The 13,419-nt window shown below is 43.2% G+C and overlaps 1 protein-coding gene across 15 annotated transcripts in view; it reads left to right on the plus strand.

The window, feature by feature from the left end:
• Positions 1 to 13,419, plus strand: part of LTBP1 (latent transforming growth factor beta binding protein 1) — a 269,829-nt gene that overhangs the window by 53,918 nt on the left and 202,492 nt on the right. The gene's annotated exons all lie outside the window — the stretch shown is intronic.

Here is a 13,419-nt window from a genome sequence, read left to right on the forward strand (position 1 = left end):
TTTGAGCAGAATTAACGGGGTTAAATTCAACATATATGTATATGGAAAGTTGCCCAGAAAGTTTGACATAGTTATATTTTAATTTCAAATAAAGAAAAATATATTGAGCATATAATTGCATAATTCAGCTGCTGATCAGAGATAAGAGATTTTTGTCTGGGGGGAAGACGTTGCAGGAGCTGGGGGAGAAACTGGCAGGCTGGATGGGGATCTCTTGTGAGCTGTATTCAGCCTGTGGGCCTGAGGCTCCCCATCTCTGATTTAAAGGGTTTCTAGATATATTTAGGGTGCAATCCTATGCATGTTTAGAGAGAAACAAGGCCTACAGCTCCCAGCTTGCCCTAGCCAGCCATGCTGTCTGGGGAATGCTAGGAGTTGTAGGTCTTTTTTCTGTCTAAATATGCATAAGATTGGGCCTTTAATCTAAAATATTTACCATTTCACTGTTCTTTAGAAATCAGTGCTAGTGATTAATACATATATGCCATAATATTCTCTTGGAAGCTGTGTTGAATATGATGCCAGAATTTGGGTTTTATATGTGGTGTTATTACTAGCTAGTAATTAGTTGAACATCAACGGTATATTGTGGGATGTGGGTTCTTTGCATTAAACATTATGGGCAAGAGATAATAGACTCTGTTGCTTTCAGTGGTTTCTCCTTCTATATTAGATGTAGTTACTATTGAACTAGCAATCAATAATAGGATGCTTTTCATACTGATATTATTGCAATGGTCTATTGATGGTCTAGATGGTGGGCAACTTGTAGGCCAAAACATTTGGAGAGTCACAACTCCTATGATTCTTCACCATTGGATATGCTGGCTAGGGCTGATGGGAGTTGTAGGCCCAAAAATATCTAGATGGCCACAAATTGCCCATCCCTGGAGACAGAATTATGTCCTGTGGTGAAGGAACTTTGTTTTTACAAATTAACATTTTTTTTCTATAGGCAAGAAAAGACTCTTTTCTTGTGATTAGGAGGCAGGAAGTAGGTAGATGATGTTTCCCAAGGGAGGGGTTCTGTTTTGCACATCTGGCAATCCTTTGGGGAGAAAGTTCATTTGTGTATGTTCCTGTTTGAGCTTCAGTGCAAGGATGTGACCTATCCACTCAGGTGCTTCCCAGTTTCTGGCTGACTGACTCATTCTTCTTTTTCCTTCGAATGCTTGCATCAGTTACATGTATATGCAGTTCTGAGGGGGCAAGTGGGGCTATCAGTATAAGGCTGGAGGAAGGAAAAGATTAACAGGTCAGATCTTGACAGCCAAAGTAATGGACAATGGTATACGCTAATGAGAATATTTTAAAAATGAAGCAGGGGACAGGGGGACACAACCTCTTTCTTGAGGGCAGCCCGTAGGGGCGGTAGCCTTGTCAGGCTCTGAGAGGAAATTATGGGATCTTCCCTTCTTAAAGCATTTAGAGAAACCACAGAATTGGAAAGGACAGGAACTGTATTTACAATATAAAAATGATACACATAGTAGGGGTCCCTCCTATATGTGCACATTTCTTCCAGGCATACCAAGCTGGGGTGGTGGTAGACGAGGAAATAGTTGGATCAAGATCAGACAGCCAACAGTAATAACAAAGATTTCTTCAAGTAGAGAGTTAGTCTTTGATATAGGCTGCTACAGGGAGACTCACACAACTTCCCTTTGCTCATTTTTCTAAAGCCTCAAAGTGCTTCATGTACATGATATTACAAAGTGCTTCACATACATGATATTAGGAGTCCTTACAAGTATCCTGTAAGATAGCACTCATTTTATAAAACAAGGAAGAGGGAGGACTAAAGCTGATTATAGTGGATTGTCTGCATGAGTATGCAGCTGTGGGACTCTGAACTAGGGACATTTTGATTGCAAGCCAGTTGTAAATAAATATTGCATTGTTTCTGAATTCAATATATAATTACTGGCTTTCAGTTCGATTCAAAACCTATCTTCATTTGTCAAGGTTTAAGCTTTCTCAGTCAATTCCAGGAAGGCATTGCATGTATGAGAATTCTGAGCAAAAACTGAAGCTCTGGCACAGGAATTCAAAGTTGGTAATTTGGCAACACTTTACCAGTGTTCCTGCCAGCAACATGAAGCAGGGTCGTGGCAGAAGTCCTGGTCTTAAGCCTTTTGGGTCTGCCACAAAATGACCTAAGATAACTGCCTCTTTCTTCATTTTCTCAGCTCTTAGCTATTTTTTAAAGGATTTCAGGGTTGATTCAGAGTACTTTATACAGCCACATCTCCATCTTTCCATAGGCGGAGAGAAAAGGAGATGCTTCCTTCCCTAGGAAGAACCAAGGGCATAACTTTAACCCTTCACCCTGGGGATTGGTCATTGGAGCCACACTAGTAATTATTAGAGGAAACAACAGGTGAAATAAAAAGTGCAGAGTTTGCACAATTGATAGTAAATATAGACTGAGAGCACACATTGAAAAATGTACTTAAAAATAAATGTGGAACAGCTGTCTGAATTATTGGCCATTGTTGATGTTATGCACTGAAAATAAGTTACGGGCTCCACAGAGGAAAATAAAATATGTGATCATCTAATTCAGGACCATAGAGTAGTTGAAAACTTTTAGCCCAGAATTCTTGTGAGCTAATCTTTCCATCTTTAAAAACATTCTTCATACATGGGGGGGGGGGGTTAGTTCCCAGAGCACTGGAAAATATAGAGGTCAATCTATTCAGGGATAGGTTTCTTGTATTTCTAGTTTGATTTAGTTAGTCGCCATTTTTTCTATGAATCAAAACAAGCGATCATGGAAGGCGTATTGCTGAGGGATTAATTTAATGCAAGACATATAAATATATATGGGGTGTGTTGAACCTAACACATGGAACATCTTCTGGGCAGTTGATGGCTGTGCTGTGTTCCAGTCCTCCCCCCACAAACAGGTTTGGTGGTTGCCCTATCAGCCCGCCCTCGGGTCTCTGGATGCTGCTTCTGAATGCCAGATTGGTGTATAATAAGATCTCCCTCATCCATGAGCTAACGGTGGACGAGGCAGTTGATCTGGCATGAGACCTGGGTGGGCGAACAGGGAGGAGTTAGTCTTTCCCAGTTGTGCCCACTAGGGTATTTGGTTCAGCATCAGGGTAGACTTGAGAGCTCGGGAGGGGGAGTTGCTGTGATCTGTAAGAATTTTCTCTTTTTCCAGGCTCCTTGTCCCTCTGACTGGGGTATTTGCATCTTATGTTGGGCCAGTGGGAGAGACTGGGGATTCTGCTGGTGTAATGCCCACCCTGCTACCCAGCAGTTTCCCTACCTGAGCTGATAGATGTGGTCTCAGATGTGATACTGAGGTCCCCCAGGTTGCTGGTTTTGTGGGACATCAACATTCATGCCGAGGGCATGTTGTTTGGGGCAGCTCAGGATTCCATGGCCTCCATGACACGGGACTGTCCCGATATGTCAGTCCAACACATGTAGCAGGGCACACTCTACACTTCATTTTTTCAGAATGTCATGGACATGGTGATCTGAAGGTAGGGGACTTTGAATCAGTCCCTTTGTTACGGTCAGATAATCTCCTGTTGAGCTTTAGAATGACTGCAGCTTTTCCCATCTGCAAGGGTGGGGGACCTACTAAGATGGTTTGCCTCTAGAGGCTAATGAATCCAGATTGTTTCCAGAGGGCCTCGTAGGGGTTTTTCCAGCTCATATGGCTGGCGTTCCTGTCAAAACCCTGGTCAGTCTGTGGAATGGAGAAAGGACCGAGACATCTGACACGATTGCTCCTGAGTGCCCTTTCCATAGCAGAGCTCGTACGGCTTCATCATTTTTGTTGGGGGGGGGGGGTTGCAAGACATTTTTATTTAAAAAACATTGAAAGAAATCGAAGTGTAAAGCACATTTTTCCTAGTGGTTCAGGTTTAAAAATAGGGTTGCATGGAATGGCACTGTGACATTATACAGAGTGGCCCAAAAGTAGGTATACAGTAAAAAACTAAACAACTGTATACCTACTTAGGGGCCTCACTCCCCTCACTCTCTACACTTAACTGATTTAACTGTCACTCCCTGTCACTCACTCTTCCCAACTGTCGTTCTGACTCCACCCACACATCTTCTACTCACACATTCTCTCCCCCTCCGATCAACATTCTAAAGAACTGTATACCTACTTTTGGGCCACCTGGTAATATGTAATAAGCCTGCTTAAATTGCTGTCCTTTCTCAAGTTTGGAGGGGCACTTAACACTGCACCTCTCAGATAAAATGAGCTGCTTGAGGAATGGTCCACCAATTCTTCCAGACTGTTTTCAAAGGTAGCCCCATGTAAAATGCATTGAAGTAATCCAACTGGGAAGTGACCCAAGCATGGGTAGCTGTAGCCAAATTATCTCTGTGCAACTGGTATATCATCCTAAGCTGATAAAAGGAGCTCCTAGCCACTAAGGCCACCTGTACGTCTCTGTCTGAATTTATTGGAGCACTATGTATTCCTCACATGTGCCCCTGCAGAGCGCGGGTCTCAAACCCCACCCCTGTACGTAAGAACATAAGAAGAGCCATTCCTGATCAGATCAAAATTCCATCTAGTCCAGCATTCTGTTCACACAGTAGCCAACCAGCTGCCTACAGGAAACCTGCATGCAGGATATGAGGGCAGCAGCACCCTCCCACCCATGTCCCCCAGCAACTGGTGTAATAGGCATGCTGCCTCTGATACTGGAGATAACATATAGCCTTCAGAACTAGTAACCGTTGGTAGCCTTATCCACCATAAATTTGTCAATCCCCTTTAAAAGTCATCCAAATTGGTGGCCAACACTACATCTTGTGGTAAATTGTCCAGTTGGGAAAACCATTTACAGTCATTGAAAACTATTGACATTCTTTTGTCTGTTCTTTCCCTGAGGTGTTATTTTAAGCAAATCATAGTAATAAACCTATTCTCCAGAATCAAGATGGCCACATTTAAACATTATTTTGGCTATGCCACTTGTGGATATTATTCTCATGTTCCCTCCAGGCTGGGACATGAAAGCTCATTCTGACTAGGTGTGATAAAAGACAGGACCATGGTTACCTCCACTGTAGACTGGGGGAGGAAAACTGAGGTGCGGGGGGGCAGGGGGCGGGGAGAATGCCCTCCACTCTGTGCAGGCCAGATGGCATTGTCCCTGATGGGGAAAGGTGTAGTGAGGTCAAAGCTTTGGTGCTTCACCTTTGCCATGTCATCTCTGATGGGGGAGTGCATGGGAAGTGCAAAGTGTCTCCAGCTGAAGCTGTTGCTGGAGCACTCCCACTCAATTTGAAGGGCAAGTGGTATGCTAAGGGGAAATCCTCCTGTTACCTCCAATCATCAGAACAGAGATAACGGAGATTCCTGTCTCCTCCCCAAGCCTTGAGGGAGCTTGGGGCAGGGAATCCCCCAGTTATCTCCAGTCAATGATGAGCCTTTTCAAGCCTCAGGTAGACTCCTCGGGTCAGGGGTAGGGCCCACAGAGGAAGCCAAATCCTCCGGGGCCAGGTGGGTAATGACCATGGACTGGAGGTTCCCCTCCTTTGTTGTAGACATGGATGCAAGATACGGCTAGAGACCAGGCTCACTGATAAACACGGAACTGAAGCCCTGTGCATTCTATGCCTGCATCATGCATAGGGCTAAACTGGGGATGGGACATGTGTGAGCATGTGTGCCTCGCCTCCAAACATCCTGTGCAGCCGGCTAGTTCGGAGATGGAGCTCTACAAAAGGGCATGTAGGTGCGTTTGGTTGAACATGCTTACACAGCTCCCACAATCAGGAGCCCTGCCTTATCTACATTTTAGCCCTGCATGTGATACAGGCGAATGCCTTCATAGGGCTCTGGTGTTACTCCAGCAGTGGTGTGGAAGCTAATTGAGGGTTTATCAATGGGTGCTAGTCATGATGCCTCCCAGTAAGCTACTGGGCCAAGTTTAAGGTGTTGTACATATAAAGCCCTAAACAACTTGGGACCAGGTTACCTTATCGATTGTCTCATTCGTTATGTCTGTAGCTGTTCTCTGCGATCTTCAGAGAGAGCACGTCTGATAGTGCCATATGGTCCTAAAGTTTGCCTCAGGTGCATTTGCAGCAGAGTGTTTAGTTTTGCTGCATATACCCTTTGGAATGCATTAGCGATTGTCTAACAGGTGCCCACTGTTTTGATGTTTAGACATCTTTCTAAGACTCTTCACACAGGCTTTCCATAAGGTTGGGGTGCCCCAGCCGTAGGCTTCGAACTCTTAATTTAGAGGTGCCAAGATAGTGATAAATCAGACCCAGCTTTACTTACAAGAAGTACTTTATTGAGTAACTTACAGCACACAGGCGTAGTCAATGGTTGGTTCAGACAGCTTCTCTGAATCCAGAGAATCCATGGAGTACAATGGGTTTTATACCATACATGTTAGCAATCAGGCAGCATGACAGCAGCAAGCGCCATCTAGCATTCATTCCCAGCATGGACTAATAACATTTGGTTCTCAGCACAGCCACCTGCAGCTTTAAGACAAACAAACTTCGCTTCCCAGGCAGAGTGCTTGATTCACCCATTAGTATGGAATGTGCTAGGCCGCGCTATCGGCCCTTTGACTCATCTTCACATGCTCAGAGGCTTCCTAACAAGGAAATTGCACTCATAATGAACTTAAGCAAGGCATTATGGATCTCTAGGCCCCTCTAACACTACAGGTGACTTGGTTACGCTCCTGAGGCCAATACAGAGGTACAACCAGGCACAGTCTACAGTACACACCAGAGTGTATAGCTTTATTACTAATTACTAATATTTATTATTGTTATGTTTTACTGGCAATCACACTGTATGTTCACTGCTTTGATAACTTTGTGGAAAGCAATATATAAATTTGTATAATAAAATAAATAAATAAATAAATAAAATATAATTACCTCAATATCAGTTGCTGGGGAACGTGAACGGGAGAGTGCTATACTGTGCACATGTCGTACTTGCGGGATTCCATAGGCTTTTGGTTGGCCACTGTGGGAACAGAATACTGAACTAGATAGGCCTTTGGTGTGATGCACCATGGCTCTTCTTATGTTCTTAAATAGTCTTGCAGAGAAATGTGTGTGTGGCCCCACAGGGGCTCTGTTAAGAAGGTGAATGTTCTGTCAGGGCTGAAATACCTTTTTTGTCTCCTGAGCTCATTGGAGGTTCTCTGCAGACAGCTTTAAAAAAGAGTCTGAGCATGAAAACACAGCTACTTCCTCAGAAGCACAGGATGGTGGTCTCATTATACCCTCGGGTACATTGGAAGTCTCTAGCAGGGTGGCCGCTTTTGCTGACTGCAGTCCTCAAGGGTTAAGGAACCCAGTCCTCTCCATTGTTTGTGGGGATTTGGGTACTTGACCATTGTGACAGGTATTGAGATCAGCACTGGAACATGTTCATAATACCTGTTCTTTGCTTTCAGCATAGTACAAGGCTCCGAGACATCTTAGTTCAATTGAACTGAATTGAATTCTATTGTTTTGTATTTGTTGTTTTATCTTGTATGCCACTTTTGGAGGGTTCCACTCTTAAATGCAGCCTAAAACTAATCTAAAATAACATAAATCGTAAAATTCAGTAGGTACTCTGTTAGTCAAATCTTCAGTTACTTGAAAAGCCTAATGTACATTCATTCCAACACTTCTATTTATCACAAGCCTCTGATTATACAAGCACTTTGAAATACTTCAGGCCATTAAAATACATGAAATTGTACAGGATGAGTTTGAGGAATCTTGAGTTATAGGTTGTAGAAAGCTTGAGAAGGGCATTCTATGAACGGGATGTTTGAGAAGGGCATTCTACAAACTTAAAACCAACATTTCTCAGAGTCGTGTATTTCTTAGTGTAATGCAGTAAAACTTCATTTATTTATGAAGTATAATCTCTGCTACTACTCATTGCTGGCCTTTAGGCATTGGACCAAATCCTTGTTCTTCAAGAAAGCCCATGATCTGATTTAGTGTGGTGTAAAGAATTTGTTTTTTGTAACTGCTTTTTAATTTTTATAATTAATTTGGAACCATATTTTCAGCTGCCTTAGACTGTTATGGAAAGGTGGAATATCAATATTTTAATAGCATAATAAACAGACACACACACTACCTTTAAGAGGGGGTTGTTTGGTCTTCTGGAACCTACAGCTGAGGAATTACCATTAAAAAAAACACCACAAGTCAAGTGAGAGCAGAAGTCAGTACTTCATTAATTTACCTGAAATTACCCCATTTTCTCTATTTTGCCTTTTTTAAGTCAGGACCCTCTTTTTTAGCAATTGCCGTAAAGCTGGTTGCCAAGAAACAATAACAACATTGTTAATTGCCAGCTATCTCACGTATTTAATATTGTTTTAAGCATGTAAAATGCCACAGTCCAAAATTCATAGAATTCATAGAATCATAGAATAGTAGGGTTGGAAGGGGCCTATAAGACCATCAGCCTGATTCCTAAGCGGTCTCCCATCCAAGTACTAACCAGGGCTGACCCTGCTTAGCTTCTGAGATCTGACAAGATCAGGTGCATCCAGCCCTTTGCTCATGAAGGATTCCTGTGAGGGGATTGTACAGGAAGGATCTTGTTTCCACGAGAATGGAAGGAAAAGGTAATGGAGGAGTACCAGATTTTTTTAAAAGGAATCGGCTTTGCTGTGAGCCGGGTTCCACAAGCAAATTCTCCACAGCAGTAAAAATCACTTCACAGAACATACTTCCTGGTCAGGGTGGAGTGAACGTCATCTGACTGGCAGGGGCTGCTTAACCAATAAGAAGGCTTTTCGTCCCCGCTCTCCTCCCTTTCTCCTTTACCCTGAAAGCCCAGATGCACCTGCATTTCAGGAGCAAGCCTCATTGAACACAATAGGAGTTACTTCTGAGTAGACACACATATCCTTGTGCTGGGAAAACGGGGGGGGGGGAGAAGAACACAAAGATGGGAAACCAGCCCCCATTTTAACCCGCAGGACCACATTGATCACAATGGGAGTTACTTCTGAGGAGACACTAATGGGTTTCTTGTGGGAAAGAGAGCAGTAAACACAAAGAGAGAAACCAGCCCCGTTGTAACCCGTAGGATATCTATAACCAAACTGTGAAGAGCATACTTCCTTAGGCCTTGAATCGGAGCCTTGAGATCATGCTTAATCGCACTTAAGGAATTGGGCTTTAACGTGTGCCATTTCATTTGAGGGGGAATCTCCGTAAGTTCTGATGTGGTCATTCAAAGCCAAGCCTCATTCAGCACAGTGGGAGGAAACACCCCTTGACCGGGGTCACAGTGAAAGGCACACCCTTGGGCAAGGCTAGCATACCCGAGCTAAATGCAGGGGTTGGGGCACACAGCAACTATACCAGGGAAAACCCAACTTAAGGAAAAGAACCAGACTTTAAGCAGTGTCAGGAAATCCGGTTTTCCCCTGATAAGCTCCGGGGTGGCTGCTGGATGGCCACGACGTCATGTCTCCCTAACGACCTCAACACGCAGCTGGCTCAGAGTAAATTGCTGGTGGAAACACCCCCTTGATGGTATTTCAGTGTTAGAGGATTCATTTAAAAGTTTACATATGGACAGGGTTCCTCAGTCTGTGCACAAGATTTAGTCATATAGGATGCACACAAATAGAGTAATAGCTGATTGTGATCACTGACTCAAACTAAAATGCTCTATCTATAATGGACTCTGAAGACATGAAATATAATATTGCAAAGACTTCCTTGAATCAGCCACCTTAGCACATGTGCATACATGTGGAGAAGCTGAATTCGTAAACTACGGTTCAATGATGTACCTTGTGTACATCTCCCTGTTGTCGCTTACACCAAGAGGTAGTTTCGTTTTAAGGGTAGGGGTGGTGCCCACCCAGCTGGAGACCACAGTCTCACTTCTGTGCCCCAGCTCCCCCACAATATTCAAGTCACTTGCAGAGCACAGTGTTTTGCTTGAAATCTTTCTGTTCCCCTCTCCATGCTGGTGCTACACAGACATCTCTCCCCTGTAGCTCGCCTAGTTTCATAGGCACATGCTTCAGGAGAGAAAGAAAAAAAAGACTCCACAGGAGGGCATCATGGAGGACTGCTCTGCCTGTATCTGGGGATTTCTCCCAGTTTCCCAGTAATTTGTTTCCTCTAGCCAAGCAGGAGGACATCGCCTTTTGCTTATTAGAGGGGTGTTCCTTACCAATATCCCCACCCAATTGTTTGATTGGGGTTTTTTAAGGGCTGCCAGCACTTGCGCAGTCTACCAGCTTACTCAGTCGCTCTCCTTCTCAGGCCAAGAGCATATTCAGAGGGAGTGATTTGAACAAGCCAGTTAGTGCTGGCAGCAACAACTCATTCACAGAGGAAGTGAAAGTTGTGTGTGTGTCCTTGTGTTTTTGTGCTGTGCACAGTGTGTTCTCTGTGTATGACTCTCTTACAGGAAGGTTCTGCTGCTGCACAAATCCTAAGACTGGAGGGAAGCAAGCAGAAGTGTGTACCTCCTTTGCTTTTAACTTGACTGTGGGTTTAAATTGGTTTTCAAAAACTTTCTTACTTCCATTGATTTCTGCTATTCATTTCCACACTGTTTCCCCCTTTTATTTCCCCTCCCAGTTCTCCACTTACTTTGGCCTTTCCTTTTCGTCCTTCTGCATTTTGTCCCCCTTTTTTATACCTGCCCAGATTTTCCTTCGCTTTCTATCTTGTTCATTCTGTTAGTCCAAATGATGTTGCGCTAGTGGAAACTAGGTTTTGAACTATGCACAAGAGAAGAATCCAACTAAAGTTAAGTCTGTACAAACAGGGTTGCGCAAGTGGTTGTGAATTATGTTTGAGCAACCTGTTGTGCAACCCATTGTGCAGCACCTTGCACAACCAGTTGCGCAACCATAATGGGCAACCACTAGCGCAATTTCAGTTTGTGAAATGACACCATTGGATAGTGCCATAGGATTTGGTGTGTGTATGTGTGTGTGTAACACCAGCGTGAAAGAAAGAGAGAATGTCTGCCTGCCTATACAGATGTGTGTGCGTGTGTGCATGCGACTGGGGTAGTGATAAAGAGGTAAACCAAGGGTGTGAGAAGATAAGTTGTGTAGATGTATCTTTACAGAGGCCAATGTGCATATACTTTTTAAATATTTCGTAAAAACCAATCAAGGACTAAATTCGGAGACAGCTATGTAGGGTTTCAACCAAAAAATATATAGGAAGGAACTGTAATTTTTATAATTCTTCGTTACTTAAAAATGCTGTGAAAGAACTTCCCTGTACGATTGTGTGGTTGAAAAAGGTTGTCGCTAAACAAACAAGGTGATGATATGGGATTATTTATGCAGTATCAGCTTTCCTTTTGGTAGCTTAAAAAAAGCTAGTGGGAAGAATAAATCTGGATCTGATAGTAAAATAACAGGCAGACCCACTTTAGGAAATAAGTAATTTCCTCTTGAATGTGTTTTATCAGCAGTTTAAAGGGTGTAAGAAAGAACCAAAAGAGTTTGAAAAGCTTTTAGTATTTCTGAAACTGCAAATATGTATGCATATTGTGTTCTGAAGTTTGTTAGGTTTTTATCTACTGTATCGTGCAGTAATATCGGACCATTAATACCACAATATCAGGACCTTAGTTTCATGTAAACTTCACATCAAAATAAAGTGTATGAAATAGAAGGATTGTTTTAGTCCCAAGAAAATATACCATATTTTTAGTTGTGTTGGGATTAGCTAACTCTTAAAAAGCACTCTTTAAATGTAGGGTATCCTCTTTAAATGGATATCAACATTTTGATGACATTAGAGACTGCTTTCCATGACCATGTGTTGGTCTTGCCTGATTTTTGGACCAGTTTCACACAGAGGCTGGACAGGTCCAAACTTCTTTAGGACAACAGCCTTCCAGTGACTTCATTAACAAAAAGTCCCAAGACTTCTGTGGCAGCAGGAGCACACTCCAAATAGAACAAGATCTACTTGGGCTGCTGTATGCCTTCATATTAAAAATCTTGCAGCAGGAAGTAACTATGTGGAGGCATCTGTATAATTTCTGAAAAGATTTGTAAATTCTGAACAATAAATAGAAAATAACAATGTTTCACTTCCATACAGACAAGGAAAAATGCATTTAAAATCTGCCTGGAATCACCTCTTCAAGGATTAGTGTCAAAAATAAAGAGATCTACAAAGCTAGCTTATAGAATTCCTTCACCTTATATAACCCTATCTAGGTATGGCCAAAACAGCTGTCATGGCCATCTGGACACAAACTCTGCCAAATGCCCATTCCTGCACTTGCTTTTTCTATTACAGTATAACAGACCACAATTCATTTTGTCACAGTCAGCCTTGCATTGGATCACATTTAATTTCTGATGTTGCTGGATAGAGACTGTTGGACTTTTTTGTGTACCATTGCAAAACATGGGGTACATTGCCAATATTAAGCACAAAAAAGAAATATAGTAATAGATACTAACTATCTGTGGTTGAAATCCCATCTAATACATGGCTTGGATTTTGCTCCATTAACGGCAGGATCTTCTGTTCACAGAAGTAGTGTTCTGCACATGGAATCCAAGCCCATGGATTGAATATAAGATTTTAGGCAAGTAATTATGTCTCTGCCTCAGTTACCTTGGGAGAAAATTCTGAGAGTGCCTTGGACTGCAAGAAGATCAAACCAATCCATACTCCAGGAAATAAAGCCAGACTGTTCACTTGAGGGAATGATCTTAAAGGCAAAACTGAAGTACTTTGGCCACATAATGAGAAGACAGGATACCCTGGAGAAGATGCTGATGCTAGGGAACGTGGAAGGCAAAAGGAAGAGGGGCCAACCAAGCGCAAGATGGATGGATGATATTCTGGAGGTGACGGACTCAACCTTGGGGAAGCTGGGGGTGGTGACGGCCGACAGGAAGCTCTGGCGTGGGCTGGTCCATGAAGTCACGAAGAGTCGGAAGCGACTGACCGAATAAACAACAACAACAACTCAGTTTTGTTGTTGTTCAGTCGTTCAGTCGTGTCCGACTCTTCGTGACCCCATGGACCATAGCACGCCAGGCCTTCCTGTCCTGCGCTCTTTCCCGGAGCGTGCTCAAGTTCATACTCATTGCATCCGTGATGCTATCTAGCCATCTCATCCTCTGCCGTCCCCTTCTCCTTTTGCCTTCAGTCTTTCCCAGCATCAGGGTCTTTTCCAGGGAGTTTTCTCTTCGCATTAGGTGGCCAAAATATTGGAGCTTCAGCTTCATTATCTGTCCTTCCAATGAGCACTCAGGGTTGATTTCCTTTAGGATGGACTGATTTGACCTCCTTGCAGTCCAGGGGACTCGTAAGAGTCTTCTCCAGCACCACAGTTCGAAAGCATCAATTCTTCGGCGCTCAGCCTTCCTTAGAGTCCAGCTCTCACAGCCACACATTACTACTGGGAAAACCATAGCTTTGATT

The sequence above is a fragment of the Heloderma suspectum genome, chromosome 1 (genome assembly GCF_057233095.1).
Source record: "Heloderma suspectum isolate Gila_16-S chromosome 1, 16-S_ref, whole genome shotgun sequence".
Classification (NCBI taxonomy): domain Eukaryota; kingdom Metazoa; phylum Chordata; class Lepidosauria; order Squamata; family Helodermatidae; genus Heloderma; species Heloderma suspectum.